Below are 26,029 nucleotides of genomic sequence, written 5' to 3' on the forward strand. Positions count from 1 at the left end.
CCAATCAACCAGGAAGCAAGAAGAAAAAACAAAACAAGGGGAAGAAGAAAAAACAAAGTGAATCATCGCCTAAGGAGAATTCTTCAAACCCTCCTGGGAAAGGGAAACAAATTTATCCATGTCAGATATGCGATGATGAGGATCATTACACAAGGAATTTCCCATTCAAAGCTAAGTTAAAAAGGTTCTTTAAAAGTTCCCAAACATCAGCTGTGTTAACTGATCCTTTTCCTAATCTAGGTCAAAATCTGGTTGATAGTGGAAATGCTTCCCCGTCACAAGTACTTATGTTGTCGGTTTCGAAACAGCAGAATGATGCTTTGATTTCGACAAGGAACAAAGATTATGGGAATCCTCAGGTGTCGAACGAAAAAGGTAAAGATCAACCAAGTAGTTCGACAACAACTTCGACAGAAGTTGTACCACCAATCATACCTGAATTAACAATAAAACCGCCAAAGGGTGTAGTACACAAGTCGACATTTAATCCTCGCGCCAGAGCGGCGCAGCATTATAACATAGTGGAAGATTTGGCCCAATCGCCATCCGCTATGTCGACTCTTGAAGTGCTACAAAATTGTCCAACCCAAAGGCAGGCGTTGTTATCAGCAATTGGTGGAGTAGATCCTAAGGATTCAAATCTGGTATCCTTTGATCACAAGGGATATGATCCTCAGTTACCGGCTCAACTAGCTTTCCTTATTCAAGTGAAAGCCCTCAACAAAATTGTTCACAGAACGATAATTGATGAGGAGGCATCGACATGTATTATGTCGATGAGCTGCTGGAAAACTTTAGGATCTCCAACCTTGTCTCGATCATCGACGACATTAAAGGCTTTCGACGGAAGGACTTATACCCCTTACAGTATCCTTAATAACTTGAAAGTTGAACTAGGAGGAAAGACAGTAGAAATTGATGTTGAAGTCATTGATGGAAATCTTGATTATAACATCCTACTGGGAAGACCATGGATTTATGCCATGGAAGCTGTCGTGTCGACTTATTTTAGGAAGATCGCATTCCCGTTTGAAGGAGGGATTACGATCGTCGACCAACAGAATTTCCTCCCAAATGGTTCACAAGTTACAGGAAGCATTCCCATGATCCATGAAAGTAACCATTCAATTCAAGATATCGGAGTAGGATTATTGAAAGACCCCATATTGATGGGAACTTTCGCGCTACCACCTCCTATTTATTCAGGAAATATACCGTTTGTAGCAACCTGCAACATGATATCTTCCACGAAGGTCAACATGGGTCATGCAATGGTATTGTCCCCAAGCCCTTTGGAAATATTGTAGCAATCAATGTTTTAGGCATGGGAGGCGAGCCCAAATCAACGCTCGTCAAGCGTTTGGGTAGATAGGTCTAGAGAATATGGAACCCCACTAGATCCTTGGTCGAAAATACATGGGACTGAGGAAAGAATCTTACAATCAATGATGATTGAGGGGGCGCCATGGAATGATCACCACCATCGTTCCCTTCTTCTGGAATATGAAGAAGATACTCAAAGTGACCTTTATCACCCTTCAGTATTTGAATTCCTAACAAATACTGTAAATACGGTGGATTCCGAGCGAAACCAATCCAATATTGAAGAGACTATAGCCATAAATATCTCGACCAAAACAGATGTTGTAGAGAATATTTATGTCGGCAAAGGTTGTTCCCCTTCAGAACTGGAAATATATAATGCTCTTTTTCGCGAATTTAGAGATGTCTATGCTTGGTCATATGATGAAATGCCAGGCATCGACTTGAGTATAGTTGAACATGAAATTAAAATGTATCCCGATGTCAAACCAGTAAGACAACAGCTTCGGCAAGTGCACCCGAAGAAAGCCGCTGCCATTAAGGTAGAAGTTGAAAAACTTCTCCATGCTGGATTCATCTACCCGATTCCTCTAACCGATTGGGTATCGAATATTGTCCCTATTATGAAGAAGCAAGGGATGATTAGAGTGTGTGTCGATTATAGGGATGTAAACCATGCTTGTCCAAAGGACAACTACCCTACACCCTTCATCGACCAGATAATTGATGAATGCGCCGGATGTGAAATCTTTTCATTTATGGATGGATTCTCCGGGTATAATCAAATAAATATCCGCCCACAGGACCAGTCAAAGACTGCATTTATTTGTCCATGGGGCACATTCGCTTATCGAAAATTACCCTTTGGTTTAAAGAAAGCAGGGGCGACGTTTCAGAGGGCAATGAATTATGCCTTCCATGACATCAAGAACATTGTTCAACCTTATCTTGACGATCTTCCGGCTCATTCGCGAAAGCGGACTGATCATCCGCAGCATTTAAGAGCGATATTTCTACGTTGCCGACACTACAAGATAAGACTCAACCCACACAAATGTGTGTTTTGCATCGGTTCTGGCCGTTTACTTGGCTTTGTAGTCTCTAAATATAGGATTCGTCTCGACCCCTGTAAGGTTCAGGCAATCATTAATTTGCCTCCACCTTCAAATTTGCTTCAGATTCAGAAACTCCAAGGGAAAGCAAACTTTCTGAGGAGGTTCATTCCAAATTACGCAGAACTTTCTAAAGGTTATACTCGTCTTTTGAAAAAGGATGTACCTTTTGTCTGGGACCAGGTGGCGCAAGCTTCCTTTGATGCTCTGAAAGATTGCCTAGTAAAAGCATCATTAATGTACGCCCCAGACTATCAAAGAGATTTTAACCTGTATCTGGCTGCAGCGGGTACGACCATTGCGATGGTTTTAGTTCAAGAAGTCGATGGAATTGAACATCCTATCTATTATTTAAGTAAAAACTTAAACGATACAGAAAGTAAATATTCTTATGTGGAAAAACTAGTGCTTGCAGCTGTTCAAGTGATTCAAAGGTTTCGACATTATGTCCTCTTTCGGAAAACTACCGTCTTGTCAGATTGTAACCCCATGACTTATATACTGTCGCGACAGTTTCTTGGGGGCAAATATTCAAAATGGATAGCGATCCTTCAAGAGTTTGATCTGGAATTTGTAAAATCCAAATCAAAGAAAGCTCTAGTTTTCGCAGAATTATTATGTGATTTCCCATCGTCGTCCAACGATGAAACGTTGGAAGAGTCAATCGTGGACGAAAGTTTGTTTCTCATATCTGCAAGCGATGAGTGGTATGGAGATATCATAGTTTATCTCCAAACCCAAAAATTTAGGTCTAATACCTCTCGCTCTGAACAAAAGCGTATACAATACCAAGCAAAAGACTACATGATCGTCGGTGATACACTTTACCGTCGTGGTGTCGATACAGTTCTAAGGAGGTGCCTTACCCATGAGGAGGCCGAAAAAGCCCTGAATGATTTTCATTCGGGCGCGTGTGGGTGGCATCATTCTAGATATGCAACAACACAAAGAATCTTACGAGCAGGATACTTCTGGCCAACCATGTTCAAAGATTGCATAACAGCAGTCAGAAGTTGCCATGCTTGTCAAATCTTTGATAGCAAAACCAGACGACCACCCGCACCCTTGCAACCTATAGTTGCTTTTGGGCCCTTCGCCAAGTGGGGCATCGATTTCATGCAATGTAACCCCACCTCGACCGGGGGGCATGGGTATATAATAGTCGCTGTTGACTATTTTACCAAATGGGCCGAGGCGATGCCTACATTGGATAACACTGGTGAAACAGCTGCCCTTTTCTTTTTCAATCATGTAGTCGCCAGGTTCGGCGTACCACAAGCTATAGTTACAGATCATGGATCACATTTTCGCAATCACATGATGGTCGAATTAGCTGCCAAGCTAGGGCTATCTCATGACAGCTCTACCCCATATTATCCGCAAGCCAACGGACAAGTTGAAGCAATCAACAAGGTCCTGAAGTGTATGTTGCAAACGATGATCGGGGTTCATAAAAGAAGATGGAACCTAATCCTGTACTCAGCTTTGTGGGCTTACCGGACCTCGGTAAAGAACGCAACCGGGTTCACGCCTTTTCAATTGGTGTATGGCCCGGAAGCAGTCTTGCCAATCCAGTGCGAAATTTCGTCGCTTAAACTCGCGATCGACCTCCTCCCCGGAACTTCAGAGGAAGAGGCTCGTTTCTTGGAATTAATCCAGTTGGATGAAACCCGTCGTGATGCCTCTTTGGCTAACGAGGCCCATAAGAAACGAGTCAAGGCTCAGTTCGACAAAAATGTCAAACCCCGTGTCTTCTCAGAAGGTGATTTGGTCTTGCTTTATGATCAAGAATCCGATAAATTGGGAGTAGTTAAATTCAAGCCCTTATGGATGGGCCCCTATATTGTTAAAAGGGTGTTAGCAAAAGGAGCCTATGAGTTAATGGATTACGATGGAATTCCACTGGCGCAGCCCCGCAACGGGTTGTACCTCAAGCGTTACTATGCTTAAATAGTAACCTGCATGCTTTTGTTGTATTTTGTTTTCGCTAAAGTATTTGTTCTAGTCGAGTGATCCACCTTTTTCATTTGTGGCAGATGTCGAACCTTATGGAGACATGTGTTGGATATGCCGACGGACCGAGTCGTAGTTCGCGGAACCTGGCTTCCGCAGCCTGGGCCATTTTTGATCCAAGCGGCGAGTTAGTAAGTTTCAGAGGTGTATGTATTGGGCAATCAACGAATAACATCGCTGAGTATAGCGCGTTGATAGAACTACTCTCTGATGCCATCACACGTGGCATACGCCGACTAATTGTCAGGCTAGACTCATAGCTCGTAATACTACAACTCAATGGTATATATTCTGTTCGCAATCCAGCTATTTATCGCATGTTCCTAAGGGTTAAGATCTTGGAAAGGCGATTTGATTCAATTCAATATCAACATATTTCAAGAAATTTAAACACATTAACAGACTCATTAGCAAACTATGTGTTAGATAGACATTTCCAACATTTATAAAAAGGACACATCATCAAAGATTGTACATATGGATCACGTAAATCAACCAGAATAAAATCCGAAAATCAAAATATATAAGTTGTTTATATAAGTTCATACATAATGTTCTGTAACCAAGACAAAATTGGTCATGTGACTTAAAAACTTAAAAGGATGCTAGGGGGCACCCTAACCTAGTGGTGCTCATGATAGTACGTCACGGCCTGTGCAATCATGCGCAAGAGACGAGTCCATCGTCTAGGCACGCCAATGGTATGACGCTGCATCTGTAAAGGTAACTCGTCGATCTGTACATCCGGAAGGCCACGAGTAAGGCTCTCAACCTGCTCCTGCATAGCTGTAAGGGTCTCGGTGTCGTCAAGATCGCGGATAACAACTCTCCTAGCAGGCTCCCCTGCTGGGGCAACAGCTGGTGATCTCGGACGAACTGCTGGACGAAAAGGACCAATATCTGCATGCACCCAAGAGTACGATTAAAAGTCTTGATAGAATAAAGCACAGCAACGTTATGAATTAGAACAATAAACAGTAATGTGGTCAGAGAGTTTACCAATGGCACCCCACTGCTTGCCATCCGGTAGAACCAAATCCGGATCACCTCGGAAATCCATACCCACATATGGATACTCAGAAAACGCCATCTCCTGGCGCTCGAACCACCTAAAGAAGGCCTCAGTGAAAGTAATCTGAGGTTGACCTGCATGCCTAGACATGTGGTCAACCCACCTCTGCATGCGTGGCTCGGTCGGAGAGGGCAAGTCAAGTATGATGTACTGAGGCTGCATCAGTGGGATTTTCTCCAAGGCAAAGGCAGTCAGAATAGAACCAAATCCAAAGTTCTTCAGCTTCCCGTCCTTTACCTTGGTCAATTGACTTTTCATCTGAACAAGTACTGCATCACACCAGTTGAATACTTTCGGTTGGAGACATTCCAGGGCGTGCTGCATATAGGACCTGTTGGCAACATGTAAAGCTGCGCTGCCGGCCATCCTACCAATAGTGAACAGAATGGAGTTGAGAGCCCGATCGGTAATCTCACGGATAACAATCTTGCCATCTCTGCTCGACTGAGAACCTTCCCTGCAATACTGGCGGACATAATCTCTGGTGGAATCAGTCCCCCGGGCTGTACCTGATAAGGAAACGAAGGCACCACGTCTTGACAACCCAGTCAAGAAGTACATGTTCTCTATGGTCAAGGGGATGGTCTTCCCCCTAATCTGGAATACTTGGTTAACGGGATCCCAAGCATCAAGCATATACTGCAGTAAAGAAATCTGTGCTCTCATACTAGAGATACAGAAGAACTTCAGCAGGCCACAGTTCCGCAGCACGTTCACCGTGACCGGGTCATGGAGGGAAATCATGTCCTCCTCTTCATGTTCTCGTTCTCGCCATGTAAGGGACATTTTTTTCAAGGTTCCCTACAAAGAAAACAAGAGAGAGAATGAGTTCCTGTTTTGGTGAAAAACTAGCGAAAAATTCATCAAAATAACCTTAAAACTCAGTCTTTTTGAGCCTAGCGCAGGCAGGAAGTCTCCCACTTGTGCTGAGGGTCAGGCTGCCTTAAGGTAGCTTGACCTTCAGCGCAGGTTTCGAAAGGGAAACCTGCGGTGATCTTAGGGCGCCCTGGCAAAACCCCAGGGGCTCAAAAAGACCGGAAAATAGGCAAAAAAGAGGAAAAGAAAACCATGAAAAGAAAGAGCTAGGGTCTAGCTCCTACCTGGTCCAGAAGGCGCCGAAAATCGTCCGCAGAATCTCCCGGAATCAGCTGGTGAAAATCAAGGGGGAAGAGGCACCTCCAGAGCTCCAACAGACCAAATGCAAATGAAATGGTAAATGAGAGGTAAAAAAACCTTTTAATGGCTTTTTACATAGTACAAAGTGAAATATTAGGGTTATAATCTCATTTTCATGCAAATATTATTCATTTCTAACATAGTTTGTTGCAGCAATTGAAAAATACAGTACTATATTTGAAAAGAGAAAAGCTAGTAATGGTAAAAATCAAAATTTGGCCACAAATAGAGTAGTTTTAGCATAAAGTTCATGCTCGTTAAAAAATAAACGCAAGTTCAAGCAGTTTTACCGCGGAATTTATGCTCGTTAAAAAATAGAAAAGCGTGAGCAAGGGTTCCACCAGAGTTCAAGCTCATTAAAAAATGAACCTATCCCGGTAAATAACCATTGTGATCGTAAATTTATTAGCCATAAAAGCCTTGGTCGTGTTTGCACCCGCCACCTCCATTCCATTTGGCCAATCGTTCACCTCCATATGATTGTTTACCTATTTTGAGGAACAACTGCGAAGAGTGATTTCACTTAGCCATCCTTGTGACACTGCCGTGATTGGAAAATTCCAACTTGTACCTGGAATCTGCTGCTATCCCTGTTTATCACTCGTCCCTCAAAAAACGAGTCTTCTTTGAGCTCTTTTCATCTGACTCGTAAAATATGAAAAGTTTGCCGAGTTTTGGCCTTCCAGCTCGTTAAAAAGGAACGGAAGAGCTATCCCTCCTCTAGATTTTAATCTTTTTGGACCTGAGGGATTATTGCACAAAAAGGTCGAGCGCTTGTTTTATTCGGCTCATTAAATTAATTGAAAACTCATCCATTCTGTATTGTTTTATACTTTTTCGGACTTAAGGGATTAGATGACGAAAAAGGAATTTTGGAGTTAACTTTCTGTACCTTTTCAGACTCTCTAAAAATGAAAAGGACCGAGTTGTCTTTGTCGCTAGACTCGTTAAAATGATTGAATAGCGACAAACTTGTCTTTAGACGAGAACGAGTTTCCCTATCGCTAGGCTCGTTAAAACATAGCGATGGGCTTGCCCGAAGGGCAAGTTATAGAACAAGCATATGTTATCCTCCTCAAGCTTGACAAAAATAAAGAGGTACTGGTCAGAAATGACTGGGGAAAAATTGGGAGAACCTCAAAGCTTTAATGGTAGCAAGTCGCTCTTGAACATGACACTTTGTCCTCCGTACCACATCGGGTTGGGTTGTTTCATTCACCGGTCTCATCACCATGGTCTTCGCCAAACCATCCGTATTTGGGGTAATGCTACCAATCCATCACATCAGTGTCATTATATGTTCAAGAGATGTGTTCAGAAAGAGTCAACCGTGTCCCATCCACTGCCATACATCATCTTTCATCCACCCATGATCGCCACCCTGAATCATATCTCACAGATTGTTTTCACCTCCACTAAAATCATTAGCTCCGTTCTGCGTCACTGATGTGGGATTCATTAAGTCCCTCCTTTGACGGATCGCTTCTTGTCGACTTCAGCTCATTATCCAAGAAGTTGATCTAGGAACACCCCCCCCCAGTACTTTGAAGCTTGCATGCCTCAATGGCAAGTTTCTCACTTCCGGCGACAGGTATACATCAATGACCTTCGACCAGAAGATTTTGCGTGGTGTTCGACTCCAAGTCCTTTATTCACACCACGTGAATTGTACTGCAGTACCTTGAGGGTCATTGTCATTATTGGTGACTCCTCTCGCGCTTGTTAACGGTTTACATTATTGACCGGTAATCAAGCGATGTCTTTCCATGTTCGACTTCAGCGTAATTCTCACATGGATCGACTTGTACTTAGAGTGAAGATCGAACGAGATTGAAGACCCCGGATCTAGTTTCATCCATCTGGGCTGCGATATATATTCAGGAAATATAAAGACATTTGATATGTACATTATTGCAGCAGATGATCATCCTACTCAAAGGATGATAATTTCAGCAGAGAATTATCAGTCTATCCTCAGACGGTCGTCTGTTATATGTACCAAAATGAATTTATAAATCTGAGCATGGGAATGCCCGCCTCAGCTAGATCATGAAAGTAGAATGAAAAATAATGTATTGTATTGTATTTTATTGCAGGGCACCTCTCAGCAATTGAATGAACTTTGGATCCTCCTGATAAAGAATTTCACCCGATAAACGACCTCATACTTTAGGGGGCAACTGTTATAGACTTTTTTGTGCCTAACAGCATGGAGCATGAAATGTCAATAATCTGAGGGATCCAAAGTCCCTAAACATGTTGTTCTTACCCTTAGAGGAACAAGGTCTGCAAACCACAGCACTGAAAATCAGTTCTCCACCTGAAAACACTCAGAAACACACTATTTCTGGATCATGTCAGCTGCTCCACTGAGCATCTGCGCTGAATGTCAACTGCTCCTCTTTGTACCTGTGCTGAATGTCAAAATTAATGAAGGCTACCTGCGCTGGGCGAGATTGGCCAAGTGGCACAGTCATTCTGCAAGGTGTCCACTGCCCAGGAAGCTTCCAAACTGACACTTGGGTCAAGGAATTCGCCTAGTGATGAGTAAGAGGGTCTTGATCTCCAAGTGGACTCAAGAACTGAAGATTAACTAAAGTGGGAGAGGACACTAGTCAGCTTTATGCCAGTCTCAAGATGACTCATCCTTTCTCCAAAACCCTATATATAGATCTCTCTCATGAGGCCTAGGTAGGCTGGAATTTTGAGAAAGTAAGGAAGTGCTGTTGGTTTGATTATAGAGCTATTGGGTGTTTTTCTTGAAGGAGGTGAAGAGGAGATTTCTTTCTGCTGGGAGGCATTGCTGGATTGGGCCTATTATGGTTGTAACTCTCTCAGAACTTTACTTCTTCTATAATAAATTATTTAAGGTTCTTCTATATGCATGTGCCTTGATGATGAATTGATGCTTGTATATTTGGTTTATGCTAATCCTTAAATCGATTATGGATGCATGCTTCTTGTAGTTTCCTTTTCTTGTGCTTTTATAGGATCTGTGTGCAGCTGGGCCGATGAAAGAGCAAGGAGCTAGGAGTAAGCAGCAAGGAGTGAAGACTGGATCGACTACTAGCGCAAGATAACGGTTAGTAGATCATCCTTTTCTTCCCTCTCTCATCTCATAAAGAAGAAACTTTGAATAGCTTTGCATTCAGTTGTTGTTGAAGTACTATCACCTTCAGAGTGGGATAGGGGCATTCTGCATTAGATACCTTTCCCAACAACAAATGCATCTCAACATTTCTTTTCATATCAACTCATTGAGGCAATCAGGCCACACATGTGGGTTTAGCCTAGATCCATCACTTTTTATATGATTTTTACATCTTGGGTTTAAAAAACCTTTATATACTCTAATTAGTAATTTCTAGTACCCATGCTCGGTGCATGCTACACATTATTTTTCATAGCAGCCAAATTTGCATTCCATCAGTTAAAGCTAGGATAGAATTAGTCTTAGTCAAAGAAGTCTATTTTATTTGATGGATTCAAACTGAATTTAATTTACTATGGTTTTTCCTTTCCTTTAATTTACTTGGGTTTCAATAACCATCAAATCTGCCAAAGACATAAATTCGATAATAGAACTGGAGTCAGATAGAGACTTACCGCTACAAGAAATGGATACAATCGAAAGTTATTTCCCAAGGCTTGGCGGGTTGATGGGCTCCATTTATTTTTTTCCCCTCTTCCCCAGATTTATCATTGGCCTTTGCTGCAACAACCTCAGAGGGGTTTTTGTTTCTTGTGCTAGGGAAAATGTATGATTCCGAAGGGAAAGTCCAACAATTGAATCTTTTTCATGAGTTGCTCGAGTCCAGAATTTCTGGAATAGGTCTATCAACCTCTTTCACTGCCTTGGAGGATAAGGTGACAAGATATAGAGAGAGGGGCATTTTTTGGGTGACAGTGGAAAGGAAAAGCCCTGTTTGAACCTTATGTGGGTCTGGGTTTCCATAGTGAAATCAAGGAGTTGCACAAGTTCCAGTTAGGTGTCCCGTTCCTTGCACAAAACCCCAACAATCCCCTACCTCTATCAAACTGGAAGGGAAAAATAGGATACTCGTAGCAAAATGTTGGTCTCCATTGCTAAAACCTCCTCCAAAATTCAAAAACTCATGGTTTGAACAAAATTGTTGAAAACTTCTCCTGAATTAAAAAATACAGGGTATGAGCAAAATTGCATTGCCCATTGTTCTTCTTCCATTCTTGAAAGCTCCTCGAGGGGCTCCTTGAGGGTTTCATATTCTATCTGATTTGTCCTGATGATGGACCCCCTTTGGGGTTTGAAACGTTGGCAGAATGAACTAGAAACTGTGGATAATCCGGATCATGACACTACAAAAATTGCATCGCCCACCTCGAAATTTTATTTGGTGACTAGTACGCGGGAGACAAAATGTCTTAAATAAAGTTATTAAATTGCCATGGTATGTTTTAACAAGATCTTATGAAAAAAATATATATATCTTCTAATGCCTCTCAATGTCTTCCATGGGGAATTTTGATTATGATAAATTTAATAAATAAAATGAAATTTTAAGATGAATTCATGTAGTAGTGATTCAATGAATGGAATCATTTTTAAATGCTTTGGAAACTTTTTTTCACGATGTTTTCAGATATTTTTTTTTTTCTAGACAGTTTCACCTTTTTCAAAGAGGGAAGAGGCGATAGTCTCTTGTAGTAGTGATTCAATAAAATGGAATCATTCTTAAATTTTTGGAATCCTTTTTCCATGATGTTTTTAGACATTTACCCTTTTTCTAAAAAGTTTCATGACTTTCAAAGCGGCAAGAGGCGACAATGTCATGTTTCTCTTTCACAAAAGGTGTCATGTCACTCCTTGTCAAAGGGACTAGAGTGACACGCTTCAAAATGTCACATTCTACCATGGTTTGAGTCCAGATTCTAAGCCATTGAGGTGGAAGGGTCTCTAAGCTTGTTTAGGTGTAGAGTTAAAAATGAACATTTCACTTTCATTCTCATCTTCAAATAAAAGCTCATGGAAGAGCTCAGTCTTCTCTTTTTATCAATCTGATAAATAATTTACATATGGAAGAGGGTATATCTTGGCTACAAACATGGGCTATAAAGTTTGGGGCAGCATGGGACAATAATAAAAAGGTCTGTTGACAAATGTAGATCCTCGCAATCTCCCCCCCAGGAATAGGCCTCGGTGCAAAATGGCTACATGAATCTTCAAAGGAAATTTAGGATGAATATTGTGCTCGCAAGCTGAAGTTTCATGTATAAGAGATGGGAAACGATATTGTTGGGACGTTTAAGAATAATTTAAAGCAAGATACGTAAGCTCAGAAACCCCAAGGAGAAACCCAAGATAAACATATGAGCTCTAACCCTTGTCCTGAGTCATCCAGAGCTACTTCTTCACAAAAAGTATATTATTGGTGTTGGTGGATAAAGAAAAAAAGGAGAGGGATGCTAATGATTGGGAAGGGAGAGTGAAGATGAGATAGATTAGATCGACGTTTCCCCTAGACAACGCCATTTCCCCTATCCCCCAAAGTTTGTTTCCTCTTCTTAATGAAAGGCATATTACATTAAATATATAAATAATTATAAGCCATGCATTTTGACGCCCTTGTACATTCTTTTTTATTAAAGAAAAATCTTTGACTTAGAAAAAAATAACACACTATACTCACACACAACGCAATAAGCAAGCCCCCATCGATGTTATGCACTACTTTAAATGGGTTTAATAGACTTGGATGGCCCTAACAATCATAGTTGAATGTATATGATGTTAACTCATTTAACCAACAAAACATGCCTTCGGTAATGGTAACTAGACTTACAGTCCATTTACCACATTAAGCAATCAAGTGAGGCTTTAATAATTGTAACCAAACGTACAAGTCGTTGAACAAGCTAACCAACCTAACACAACTTTAATAGTGATAACCAAAATGTACATGTTACTAATCAATTGACCATTGTGTCATCCCTCTAACATGTGTAATTAAACATAAATGTTGTTGATGGGGTTGACCTATCTAACATATCTCCCACAATTGTAGTCAAACATGCATGTTGATTCGGTTAATCTCCTAGATAATGTTAATCAAAAATACATATTAATATCCAACCTAACATGTCAATAATAGTGACAATGGAATGTGCATGTCAATGGCTAAGCTAATTGACCTTATATGTTGTTCATTGAGATGATTAACACATAGCTCACTAAGCTGACCAAGTTGACAAACCATTGGTTTTGTCATTGAACTAACATGCCTTTAATAGACACAACTAAATGTACATGATGTTACACTAGTAAACCATCATGACATGCCTTTAACAGTAGTAACAAAGTGTGCAAGTTCTAGATTTGGAAAACCAAACTAATATACCTATGATAATCATAATTGACCATACATGTTTGTTGTGATCAACCCTTCAAGTTTTCCCTTGCTTCTATACAGAATTAAGAATTCCATGCAACTCTCAAAGCAACTTTGGTACATATAGAAATTAAATTTATATTTACATGTTCGATTTGTGTTAAAGTGTTTCCTCTTTAAAGGTCACAGGATTCGATCCAATGGAAATTAAGGTATGTACACATCCATAGATTAAATAGTTAAAGCATTGAATTGAGGGCATCCCTTGTCTCACAAACAAGGGGGTCTCATATGTCAACTTGGCAGCTACCTGCATTATAACTTAATATTAAACAATATTCTTATTTTTTCAATTAATATGAATGCTTCTAATATTTAATATATTGTTAAGGAGATTACCCATTGACTAATTAGTGAAGTATTTAATATTGGATGAGAGAGTTGTAATGCTGAAATTTTGGCTACCACGGGTTAAGTTTGGTGTTTGTATTATGTCAATGCAAAATTAGATTTGACACCTCTCCAGGAATCAATCAAAATCATTTACACATACCAATCAAAGGCATTCAATAGATGGTTAAAGAAGTGGTAGGGAGGAGTTCACTGTCATATCCATCCAAGGGTTTCCAAACTAGAGAGACAAGGGCATGTGTTTGATTTATGGGCTAACGTTTGAAAGATTGCTATGAGGAGAGGAGTTGGTGGGAGTCCTTATTATGAAAAGGCCATGCACCTCTTCATTAATTTCTTAAGGTAGGCTTGAAATAAGTCATTATATATATATGATACATATAATATGAAAACCACTCACAGCACAACAATATTGAACATTTGCATGAGACATAACTTAATTTATTTTCAATATATTTTTGCTTTAAAAAAGGCAAGATATGCTACCATGATGTAATACAATGATTCACCAATATTGGGCACCAAACAAATGACTTGGACCATAGATGTTATGTACGATGAAAATCATCCACTATAAGCTATGATTATTAGCCACTCTAACACCCCTCATTTATGGTCACTCATTGAACATGCTCATGAAATTTGAGATCATTGGACATGGTTAACATGCTTTGGTTAACACAATCTAGTATGGTGTGAGGGCCTTGCCTACAATGCGAGCTTTCTAACACCCTTTACAACAACATTGCTTCACAAAAGGCATTTGACATTGATTCATAATTTTGCCTTTGTATATGAGAAAGAAACTAAATGTTACTTCTCCCTTATCCAAGATAATGCTCTTGATTGCAAATTGAACAATGTAGCATGACATTTCCTTTCTCTCTTTGTGTGAACTTGCTCAATTAGCATCTAGATACCTTGTGAGACAAAACTCAATGTATGTATTATATTTGGTATTGTGTCAATTATTCAATTTTTATGTCCTAATATTGTGTTATTGGCCTTCCAATGCATGGTCAGTCTTGAATTAAAATTTTGACATGGAAAATCCCAATTTTACAATTTTGGCAATCAGAGGCCCAATGTTGGGACAATGTGTATCCATCTTGGTGGACAATGGAGCACACAGAATTTTTATTGATGCACAGTTGGTGGAGTGTAGAGGCATTCATAGATTGATATATATCCTGAACAACCTGGGCGAGAGAGGATTCCCATGCTTCACCTCAGTTGTCTTCTTGATTGTTGGTTCGATATGTTGAGGATATGGTTGATGGTTTGATATTGAAGTCAAAATCCTTCCTTGACCCTTTAGCCAAAGAGGTGTCTCCTAAAGTATGTTTAATAATATCCTATGAAGAGTCATAACATTTAACCTAAAATTATGGCCCACCATGATCATCTAATAATTAATTGAAATAGCACTAAACCCCATTTTAGGGATTGGGTGAATCATATGGTGGGACTATGCTAGTGGGAACCCTAAATAAATGACTTGAAAACCCCTTTATTTCTACCTTGATGTCATTCATCTCCCAAATTTCTTGTTGGATACACAAGTCCTAGAAAACATGACAAGGAAGATGAGAGGGAGTTGACAAGGACATTAGGTTGTCCTAGAACATCATAAAGTGCATCCACATGGATGAACATGGAATGGGAATTAAGGTCATAAAGTATACTAGAGTGTTAGACAAATAGGGTGCATCAAAATATTTTTGGAGTGTCCCAAAGGGCAATATACAATTATTATCTCCTCTAAAATACAATATACATTTATTGTGGTGATAGTAAACACAAGATTCTTAGAACTAGCGGTATAGTCTTTGGTCATGAATGAATATGTGAAAAAGAAATCTAAAGCTTTCGACTCACTGGCATAAAATAGTTCATGGGGCCGAATCAAAATTTCAAGGGACATGTCAAGGATCTCTGGTAAAATGGGGTTACTAGCCAAAGGATACCTTTCAAATAATTTAAGGAGAGTAGGGAATATTTAGACGAGGCCAACTCAAGAAACCATAAACAGGAAAAGGGGGAAAGTCTCTAACAAATATGGTTAGAGTAGGCAACAAAATCCCCATCCTTGAATGAAATGGTGGTTTACATAGGGCTCATCAGAGAATATGAGATGGAGGGTAGATTGGCATGGTCAAAAAATGTGAGAAGGGTTTTATCTACTAAAGGAATATGGGATGGAGGTTATGTCTAAGTTCAAGGACGCCTTTAGCTTTTTTGACAAGGACGGAAGTGGATGTATCACAACAAAGGAGCTTGGGATAGTAATGCATCCTTTGGGTCGAACCCCCAATGTATATTGGAAGTGGTCCAAATGTTTTATATTCAATAATCTAGTGCCAAATACAATAAACCACAAAAGAGTAGTTATAATCTGCCTGTAAATGGAACATATTAAATACACCATTCCAAATTGATTTTACTCTGGAGAATCAAAGAAATAGATGATTCTGGTCATCCATCGCCTCCATACAGAGTAAACAACAACCAGGCCCACTCTATCCTTTACGACACAAATTGTCCCATGCCAAGATGAAGCCAGAAAGATACATTTACTGATATTCTTAGGCAGAGCGAAAATATGAAGCCAATATACAGAGATGCTTTGAAGGACTGCTCAAACTAGAGTCAACTTGCCTCCTAGGGAGAGCCTCTTGTGTGCCCATGATAAAAGTATATAGTGGATTTTCTCTATAATTTAGCTCCAACCCTTAATTCCATAACAATTAGGTTGAAGCATAAATCTAAGATATTTAAAATATGCATCCAATGTAGTGGAGATAACACCAAAAATATGATAAATCTCCAGCAGCAATGCATCATCTGGGTAAGAATAAATCATATGAGATTTAATATTATTCATAAGGAGTCCAAATACTGATCAAAAGAGGTCAATCTACCAAATAGTAACACATCATCGACAAAAATCAAAGGAGTAACTGTGACTTGTCTACCTACACACATGCAACCAAAATTACATTTAATCCATCTACCTCCACAACTGCAACCAAGATTACCACTGTATGAGCACTAGAAATGGGTAACTATATGGGCTCATTTTTCATATTGTTTCCATTTAATCCACCATTATCCATAGTTTTGTGCATGTTTTTTAATATATTTATGTTAACTGAGTGAATGGGGATAGTCACTTTACCACAAAGTCTAATGAGTGTTTATTGCAGATTTTTGGACATTTTTAGACCAAGACCAGGCATGTATGAGCATATTGACAGCCACAACTCGAAGAAACAAAGCTAAGGACTTATAGGAAGGGTGTCCCCTACATTAATGACCTTTTCCTCGAGTTCTCCACCAGAAGCTCAGAGTTCAAAGGCCACCAGATCGATGATCACAAGGGCAGCTGAGCAGGTCTAGTGAAGTTGTTGTTATCTGCAAGTTTTGGCAGTCGAGTTCCTAAAGTTTAGGAGGACTGTTGGGAGTCCTCAACTTGTATAAATAAGAATTCCTCAGGCCTCAGTAGGTTAGCTATTTAACAGTTTATTTTTCGCACTTTAGTGCAGCTCTGCATTCAGCTCATTTTTGAGCTCTTTCTGTAGACAATTTGTGATATGACTATTATTTTTCTGCAATGAAGATGAATCCAGCTTTGAACCAACACTGATATTTCTAAGGGGGATGTAGCTCTTGGGGTTGGGCCCAACCCAAGTTCCCAGTACCTCCTTCTTGTATTTATATGTGTTTTTCTTGCATTCATGAAATAATTTATGTTGTTTAGATTAAATCTTGCTTTGTTACTTAGGTTGTTTTTTATGATTAGAGTAGTTGTTCTAATTTCAAGATTGATTAGATAGTTTGTTGCAGTAATAAAAGAAGATTCACAAAAAGGCCACCAAGCAGGCCTTGATCTCCTTTCTCCCTCTGTGGGACCATGAATTGAGACCAAGGCACTCTTGCTGCCACCAAAACACTGTTTTTGCTTTCCAATGCAATTGCTAGTGAGAGATTTCGAGTTGGAGAAATTAATGTTAGTTGTATTTACATGATTAGATCTATTCTTGTTCAATTTCCATGGTTTTATTGCATCATTTCCTGTCCATAAAGTTTTGTTCAGCGCTTTTCTCATTTTTAGGTCAGAATTAGGTTAAAATAGGTAAAACTCTGTTTTTTTTAGTTCTCCTTGAATCAGATTTTAGAACCAGGTGTGCAGCGCACTTGAATACCATCCCAGCTGATCATCCTTTCATCACCCAACCTACTCCATTACATATCTCAACGTTTTCTCCACTCATTCGCTACACTTTCCCAAACAGCCCTAATTTCTATGTTTTTGTGCAAAATAGCTTTCTTATCTTTTGAACAACTCCAACCATCTCCTTCACCTTTGATCTTCATTGGCAGAGTCCTAGACCCTCTAATACCCTCATCCAACTTTCATTTTCTTTTTTCCACCATTTTCCTCCTCCAACCCTTAAAAAATCACTTTTGGCCTCCTCCTATAGAACTTCCTATAGAATTCCCTGTAGATCCCCTGCAGACTTCCTGTAGAAGTTCATGCGAGCAATTTTTCGAAGTCTGATCACAATGGAAATCTCCATAAGGGTGCTAGGGACTCCTTAGGTCCTCTCCACACCTTCCTCATCATTTGCAACAGCCAACTCCATCTCCCTTCACCACCAAACCTCTGCACAGTCAAATAGTTAAAACACAAGCATAATAATTCTGCATAAAATTGCTCAAAAGTACAAAAAGATGGTTCTTCCACATTTTCCTTCAGAAGTAGCTTAAGCACATGCATTTTACCTTGACAATAGTCCATGGCATCCATTTCAGTAGTTTCAACTCTTTTTCTGGCAAAAGTAGGGTTAGTGGGTAAAACTAGGGTTTGCTAGGGTTTGCATTTCCTTTTAGTTTTCATCTTCTTTCTGCAAGTAGAATAGCCTCCTTTGAGTTAGCTTTCTTCCATCACAGCTAAAAGCTTCTTCTGAGAACTCATAGAAGTTGGATTAAGCTCCTAGCGAACATGTGACAACCTGCAGTAAAAGCTATTACTTGTGCATACAACACCGTCGCTTCCAAGTTTGTTACGAACTACCGGGTTGATAAAAGTAAAGAAGGGAGCCCTAGGAGTTGTAGCATTATTGCCGCAATATTGGAGCTCACCACTCTTTTTGGTGCCATTTCCAGGGAAGCATAAGAGTATTTGTGATTACTACTTTCTTCTATTTTCCACTGCAACCTTCTGCTAAGTAGTTTATTTTAGCAAGAGTAGAGTAGTTGTTTCATTTCAATTCTTCAATTTCATTTCTGCAAAAGTAGATTAGTTATTTCCTGGTTTCATTTCAATTCCAAAATTTCATTTCTACAAAAGTAGATTAGACATTTCCTACTTTCATTTCAGTTCTGCAATTTCATTTCAGCAAGCGTAAATTAGACATTTCCTGCTTTCATTTCAATTCTGTAATTTCATTTCAGTAAGCGTAAATTAATCATTTCCTGCTTTCATTTCAATTATGCAATTTCATTTCAACAATATAGACTTTAGTTAGCTGCAATTTGATGTTTAATCCATTCTAGTTTTGCAGGTACAAGCAGAAAAAGAAACAAAAATTCTACCCAAAAAAGAGATTTCCTTTCATGCCTCGTAGGAACAGAGACAATTCAAGAAAATTCCTACCCAACACCCCCACCACATCACTAAGTCACCCTTCTCTCTTCTTTGGTGGCAGTGATCCAGAAGAATCTATAGGTGAACCTCCAGAGATATACGAAGATCCTATAACAGAAGAAGATCAAGAAAACATTCCTCCTGAGACCATGGCTGAAAACAGAAATGGTAGAGGAAATGGGGAGAGAATAGAGGGTACCTTTTCCATCTGAGAGACCAATGGGGACACAAAGATGAAAAACATAAGTCCCTTAGCCTTACCTCACTTCCATGGATTGACTACTGAAGACCCTGATACCTTCTTGTTTGAGTTTGTTGTCCTTTGCCGAACCTATAACTATGCAGAAGACAAGCAAAAGTTGAAACTCTTTCTCTCTACCCTCAAGGATGTAGCACTACACTGGTTCATGGGGTTACCTGGAAACAATATCACAACTTGGGCTCAAATTCAACATGCCTTTAACAACAAATACCGGGATTACTGTAAGTCAAAGGAAACAAAGGAAGAAATCTTTCGGATGACCATGGGAAGTGATGAATCTTTAGAAAACTATGAAGAGAGGTTTCAACTCAGTTATAAAAGGGCCAGGTGCACACTTGACCCCAAATCTCTGAAGTTGGTTCTGCTCCGAGGAGTCCCTGCAGACCTTCTAGATACCCTCCATTTTCTGGCTGGGGGAGACATCTACCAGCTACCTTATGATGACATAAAAACTGTGTTTAGAAACAATTCTAGGATGGCCAGAAAAAGAGGTAGGGGAAGTCAAATTTTAGCCAATGCTCCCTTATCCAAAAACGAATTTGCAAATCAGATGGAAGACTTCAAAAGCGAGATGAGACAGACCATTGCCATGCAAATGAATACCTTGCGAATCCAAAAGAAGCAAGAGGAAGCTAAGAGGGCTTTGGCCATATTTTGTCCCAGATGCACTAGAAAGCATCCTAGGAATGAGTGTCCATTGCACTCCGTAGAGGTGTGTTTTGTCTGTGGAGAAGACCATCCAACGAATCAGTGCCCATCCTTACCCGGATTTAAAGCTATGTACCAAGGGGCTGAAGGGGCCACCAAACCACTCTAATTCATGAACCAAAGGAGGCCACATGGACCCAGACCTTACCAGCAGGTAATGCAAGGGACATCCCAGACTTATTACAACCCCAATCAATCCACTCAGATAGCTTCTTGGGGTCCCCCTGCTCATCCTTCCTGGTCCACACCCCCTCCTTGGTTGTATCCATCCCAATATTATACTCAACCTGCTGCTCATTCGTTTCATTCTCGTGCTCAGCCACAACCTCAGTGGAATGCACCTCATCAGGGGTGGAGGCCGCAATACAACTCTCCTCCGACTCTTTTGCCTCCACCACCTGCTCAACCACAACCATTACCTCATGCTCCTCGAAGACAACCCCAAATACCTGCTCAACCAAACCCGAACCCCAATAACAGACAGGCACAGCAGGTATATACTGGAGAAACAACATGCCCTACCTATGCTATGGAGATTCAAGAGATCAACCTATGATCTGGGAAGGCTCTCCCAGATAGCCAACCTCCTCCTAAGGAGGATGAAGAAGAGAAACAGGAAAGTGAACCAAAAGCCATTCCACCCTTTCCTGAGAGACTAATTGGAACCACACAACCGACCCAGAAGGAACTAAACCTCTGGGAGAACTAAAATAGTTATGTGTAAAAATACCACTTCTCCAGGCCATAAAAGATGTACCAATCTACAATAAGTTGATCAAAGAGAAGTGTTTTAGGCACCCAAGCAGGCACAAGAGAGATGCCCCAACTATCAATGTCATAGGACAACTATTTGACCTGATGTTGGGACATGTAATCTGTCCAAAATATCTGGACCCTGGGAGTCCTGTAGTCGATGTCCACATCAATGGCACCATAATCCCCTACACCTTGATTGATCTAGGGGCTGCCATTAACGTCATGACCGGGGACACTATGCTCAAACTCAACCTTCAGGGTTCCCTAAGAAAGACCTAAACAGTACTGCAATTGGTAGATTGCTCCACTTTGACCCTTGAGAGGATCATGGAAGATGTCATGGTCTCCATTGATTCCTGGGAGTACTCTGCTGACTTCTTGGTTCTTCAGCCAAAGGAAAAGCTCACTGGGTATCCTCTCATCCTAGGAAGGCCTTGGTTAGTCACTGCAGATGCTTACATCAGTTGTCAAGCTGGGAGCATGACCATCAAGAATGGGCAGATGTCCAAGCAGCTAGTCCTTTATCCTCCTGCCCAACCTCTGCTAGAACACGACTTACCTCTCTAGTTGGAGGAGGAAGATGAGGATGAAGTCTACTCTGCACCATTGTGTATAGTAGAAACTACCATGGGGGGTCTACAAACCGAGGATGATCTTATTGAGGATTTGATTCAAAATCCACCCCCCAATGAGTTGCCATTAGTAGAGTTGGTGGAAGTAACCCAAGACAATGCTTCAGTTGATCTCTATGTGGCTGATCTGACCTCTCTCCGAGTTAAGAATGTGGAATTTGTCCCAGAAACAACCTTTAGGATTAACTCAGCCCTATCCACCTCTGAGGAGAAAGAGCTGTGTAGCTTATTGAGCAGCCATTTGAATGCTTTTTCTTGGAGTTATAAGGAGATGAGGGGAGTCCACCCTTCAGTCTGTACTCATCACATTTACATTAAAGAGGATTGTAAACCAGTCAAGCAGCCTCAAAGGAGAATGAATCCCGCCCTCAAGGATGTTGTCAAAGAAGAACTGCAAAAGCTCCTAGATGTAGGATTCATCTACCCCATCTTTGACAGCAAATGGGTTTCTCCTTTGGTGCTAGTGCCAAAGAAAAATGGGAAGTGGATGATCTGTGTAGATTATCGAGAGCTTAACAAGGCCACCAAGAAGGGCCATTTCCCTTTGCCTTTCATAGATCAAGTGTTAGATGGCCTGGTAGGGAAGAAGTTCTTTTCCTTCCTTGATGGGTTTAGCGGGTACAACCAGATCCAAATTAGCCCGAAAGACCAAGATAAGACCACTTTCACTTGTCCATGGGGTACCTTTTCTTACCGGGTCCTTCCCTTTAGGTTGTGCAATGCTCCTGCCACTTTCCAGAGAGCAGTACTGAGCATATTTGCTGAGTTGGTTCATGATTCAGTGGAAATCTATATGGATGACTTTACCCCTTATGGTTCTAACTTCCAAGAAGCATTGACTAACCTAAGGAAAGTTTTAGCCAAGTGTATTGAAATGAACCTGTCCCTCAATCCTGATAAATGTGAATTCCTAATGACTGAAGGGACCGTGCTAGGTCATACAATTTCTCAGCAAGGATTACAGGTGGATCCCAACAAGATTGCTATCATCCAAAGGGTCCCACCTCCTCAAAAGGTAAGAGATGTTCAGAGTTTTCTAGGCTTAGCAAGGTATTATAGAAGATTCATTAAGGATTTTAGCAAGCTAGCCTCTCCATTGTTTGGCCTTTTGGGGAAAGACACTGAGTTTATATGGACTGACAACTGTCAAGAGGCTTTGGATGCTTTGAAAGGTAAGATGGTAACTGCCCCAATTTTGAGAGGTCCAAACTGGGCCTTACCTTTCCACATTCACACAAATGCCTTGAACAAAGCTATAGGAGCAGCCTTAGGACAAGTTGAAAAGAAGCTACCATATGCCATATATTTTGTCAGTAAAAACCTGTCCAAGGCAGAATTAAACTACACTGTAACCGAAAAAGCGATCCTAGCTATATTCCATTCCCTAAATAAGTTTAGACACTACATCACTTGTTATCAAACATTTGTACACACTGATCATGCTATAATTAGGTATTTGATGAATAAACCAGACATAAATTCTTGTATTATTAGATGGTTACTTTTGTTGCAGCAATTTGATTTGACTATTGTTGATAAGCTAGGTAAGGAAAATGATGTTGTTGATTTTTTGTCTAGACTAGATCTGCCTGCAGGTGAAGAAGGAATGGTGGATGATCAAATGCCAAATGAACACTTATTTTCTATTCCAGTACTCTCTCCATGGTTTGCTGATATAGCAAATTACTTGGTTTCAGCACAGTTTCCGCCACACTTGTCCTCAAAAGAGAAGAGCCAGATCGTGAGGAAAAGCACCCCATTCACTTGGATTGGGGGCAATCTTTTTAAACTTGGCCCGGATCAGATTTTGAGGTGATGTGTCAGGGAAGAGGAAGTCTTTGACATCCTCTTAACCTATCATGATGGACCTTGTGGGGGCCACTTTGCAACAAAGAGGACTGCTTTCAAGATTTTGCAGGCAGGTTACTATTGGCCCACTCTTCATCAAGATGTCAAGAGATACATCAGCCAATGTGACCGATGTCAAAGGATGGGGAAACTGACTCCAAGGGATGAGACGCCCCTTCAAGCTCAAGTGACTTTCGAGCCATTTGAGAAGTGGGGCATGGAATTTGTGGGTACTATCAACCCTCCTTCAAAATAGAAGTCTTACATCATTGTGTGCACGGACTACCTGAAAAAGTGGGTAAAAACAAAGGCAATCAAAGCAGCAACCGAAGAAAAAGTAGTTGAGTTTTTAAGAGAAAATATCTTCTACAAGTTTGGCTACCCGAGAGAGTTAGTTACAGATCAAGGGAGTCAGTTTACCTACAAATTAGTTGAAGACCTGCTCACACACCACAAGATTAAGCACAGAACTTCCACCCCTTATCACCCACAAGCAAATGGATAGGTGGAAGTCACTAACAGAGCTTTGGAGGAGATTTTGACTAAGGTAGTGAGCAGCAGCAGAAAAGATTGGGCAGACTAATTGGTTGAGGCCACTTGGGCCTATAACACTACTTGGAAAACTACCACAGGTTTCACACCCTATGAGCTGGTCTATGGGAAGAAAGCTTTGTTGTTCATAAAATTTGAATATAACACATTAAGGCTGGTAGCTCAGCTCGACCTAGACCTCAGCCATGCACAAAAAGAGAGATTTCTTCAGCTAAATGGATTAGATAGACAGAGAATGCAAGCCCTTCTCCACTCAGAGGTAGTCCAGCTTCAAAGAAAAATATGGCATGATCGACACCTCAAAGAGAAACAATTTCAGCCAGGAGATTGGGTGCTACTGTATGATTCAAGGTACAAAGATTTCAAGGGCAAGCTGAGAACCAGATGGCTGGGACCATATACAGTAGAAAAATGCAATGACAATGGTTCAGTCCTTATCCGGACCATTGATGAAGAAGCCATCCCCATGCTCGTCAATGGGCATCGATTGAAGATCTACAGGAAGCCCCTTTCCAAGCAGGAGTTCATTGAAACTCTGGGTAAATCAGTGCTGGTAGTGGAGCAGGTCCCTGTCTCCACTCCACCCACACCCTGAGCAAAAAAACAGAGAAAATATAAAATGGAATAAAAGATCGCTGGGTGAAAACCTCTTGGAGGCGCCCAGGGCAAGCAGTGAGGGTGAAAACCTCCTAGAGGCGCCCCAGCTGTCTCAAAAAAAAAAAGGGAAAAAGGAAAGAAAGAAAAAAGAAAAAACTTAACTTCTTTTTTAAATAAATTGTAGGTTGCAGGAAGGTCATTGTAGGGGGGTTGCATAAGAGGAAAAGACATGACAGGTTTCATGCACCCTTCACAGTCCATCACTCCATCACTGCTATCCTTTCCCAAGTTTTGGTCTCATTTGTTCTATAATTCCACATCCTACAGGAAACTCTGTGTTTTCTACAGGAGGATCCTGTAGAAATTACAGGAAGGCCAAAATACATTTTAAAACTGAGCCCAAGGGTTGCGAATTCGTCTAGCAGCCTTGTGAACCTCCCTACCACCGTTCATCTTCCCATTTCGCCATTCCATCCCTGTACACCTACATCTCCACTCGTTTTTATCCCTGCACAACCACATAGAGATATTCTATATCAATCATCCGGCAAACACAAACACAAAAAAAAAGATGACAAATGAAGGCAATAACAGTTTTACTCATCCCTACCTGATACCCTCCAGCTGTGATACCTTCTCAGTTGAGAACTTCTCCAGTAGTTTTAGCCCCACGCATATATTAGATTGAATTTCAAGAGGAGAAGCAGCTATAGGAAATCATATAGGATTCCCGTAGCAGCTGATCCCTTTGAAAAACATACTCCAGAGACACGGTCAACGCAGCAGGACGTATGAAGAGTAATGTTTGAACGAGAAATCATCGGGTAAACCTAAGGCCGAGCATGCAGACCGCAAGCAGTAGCAGCAACGAGGAAACGAAGTGACAAAATCCGAAATATGCATAACACAACAACGACTGAGCAGGTAAGTGCCTAAACCTATTCCTCGATTGCATGAATAATATTTCAAAACTGCATGAACTGTGGGAATGGTCAATTACGTGGAATCGGTGGCCAGCTAACTGGCCACCCTCGTTCAGTTCACACCCCTTCGCAGAATTCAGTTGAGCCACGTCCAAATTCAAACTGCTGATTAGATACGCAGTCAGCACGTGCGGCATGTCAACTCGGGAAGAAGGCATTTGAAACTGGTAGTGGTGGTGGCGGATAACGGGAGTAAGGGAGGTGATGGCAGTCAGGCAGCATGAGGAACCATAATGACACTGGCATCAGACCAACGGTCCGGATGGGGATAACGTACCCATCCGGCCACCTCATCTCCTCACCGCGGATTACGCCAACAGTTAAGTACAATGCACTCCAAGCCTCCACCACCCTTTTGGTTCATTTGCATGTTACGAAGCTCTCGACTGCAGTGTTCATCTACCACCTTCAGAGCAGCAAACCAGTCATCCTCTACCAGTTTTCTACCAGTTTTTTTTGAAACCCTCTTGCCTATCGGGCTCTACAGGAGCCCTGCTACATTCTACAGGAGCCGGAGAATTTCTACAAGAAAGGCAGAGAACAGCCAGCAGAAGGAAAACCCGAGATTT

General features: G+C 40.9%; 1 pseudogene; it reads right to left on the reverse strand.

The window, feature by feature from the left end:
• LOC149212982 (polygalacturonate 4-alpha-galacturonosyltransferase-like) overlaps positions 1–25,597 on the reverse strand; it is a 52,478-nt pseudogene extending 26,881 nt beyond the window's left edge.
• Positions 25,598–26,029: the final 432 nt, after the last annotated feature.

This window comes from Pinus tabuliformis, chromosome 1_1 (assembly GCF_031772625.1).
Source record: "Pinus tabuliformis cultivar Carrire ecotype Pingquan chromosome 1_1, CPIR1, whole genome shotgun sequence".
Lineage (NCBI taxonomy): Eukaryota > Viridiplantae > Streptophyta > Pinopsida > Pinales > Pinaceae > Pinus > Pinus tabuliformis.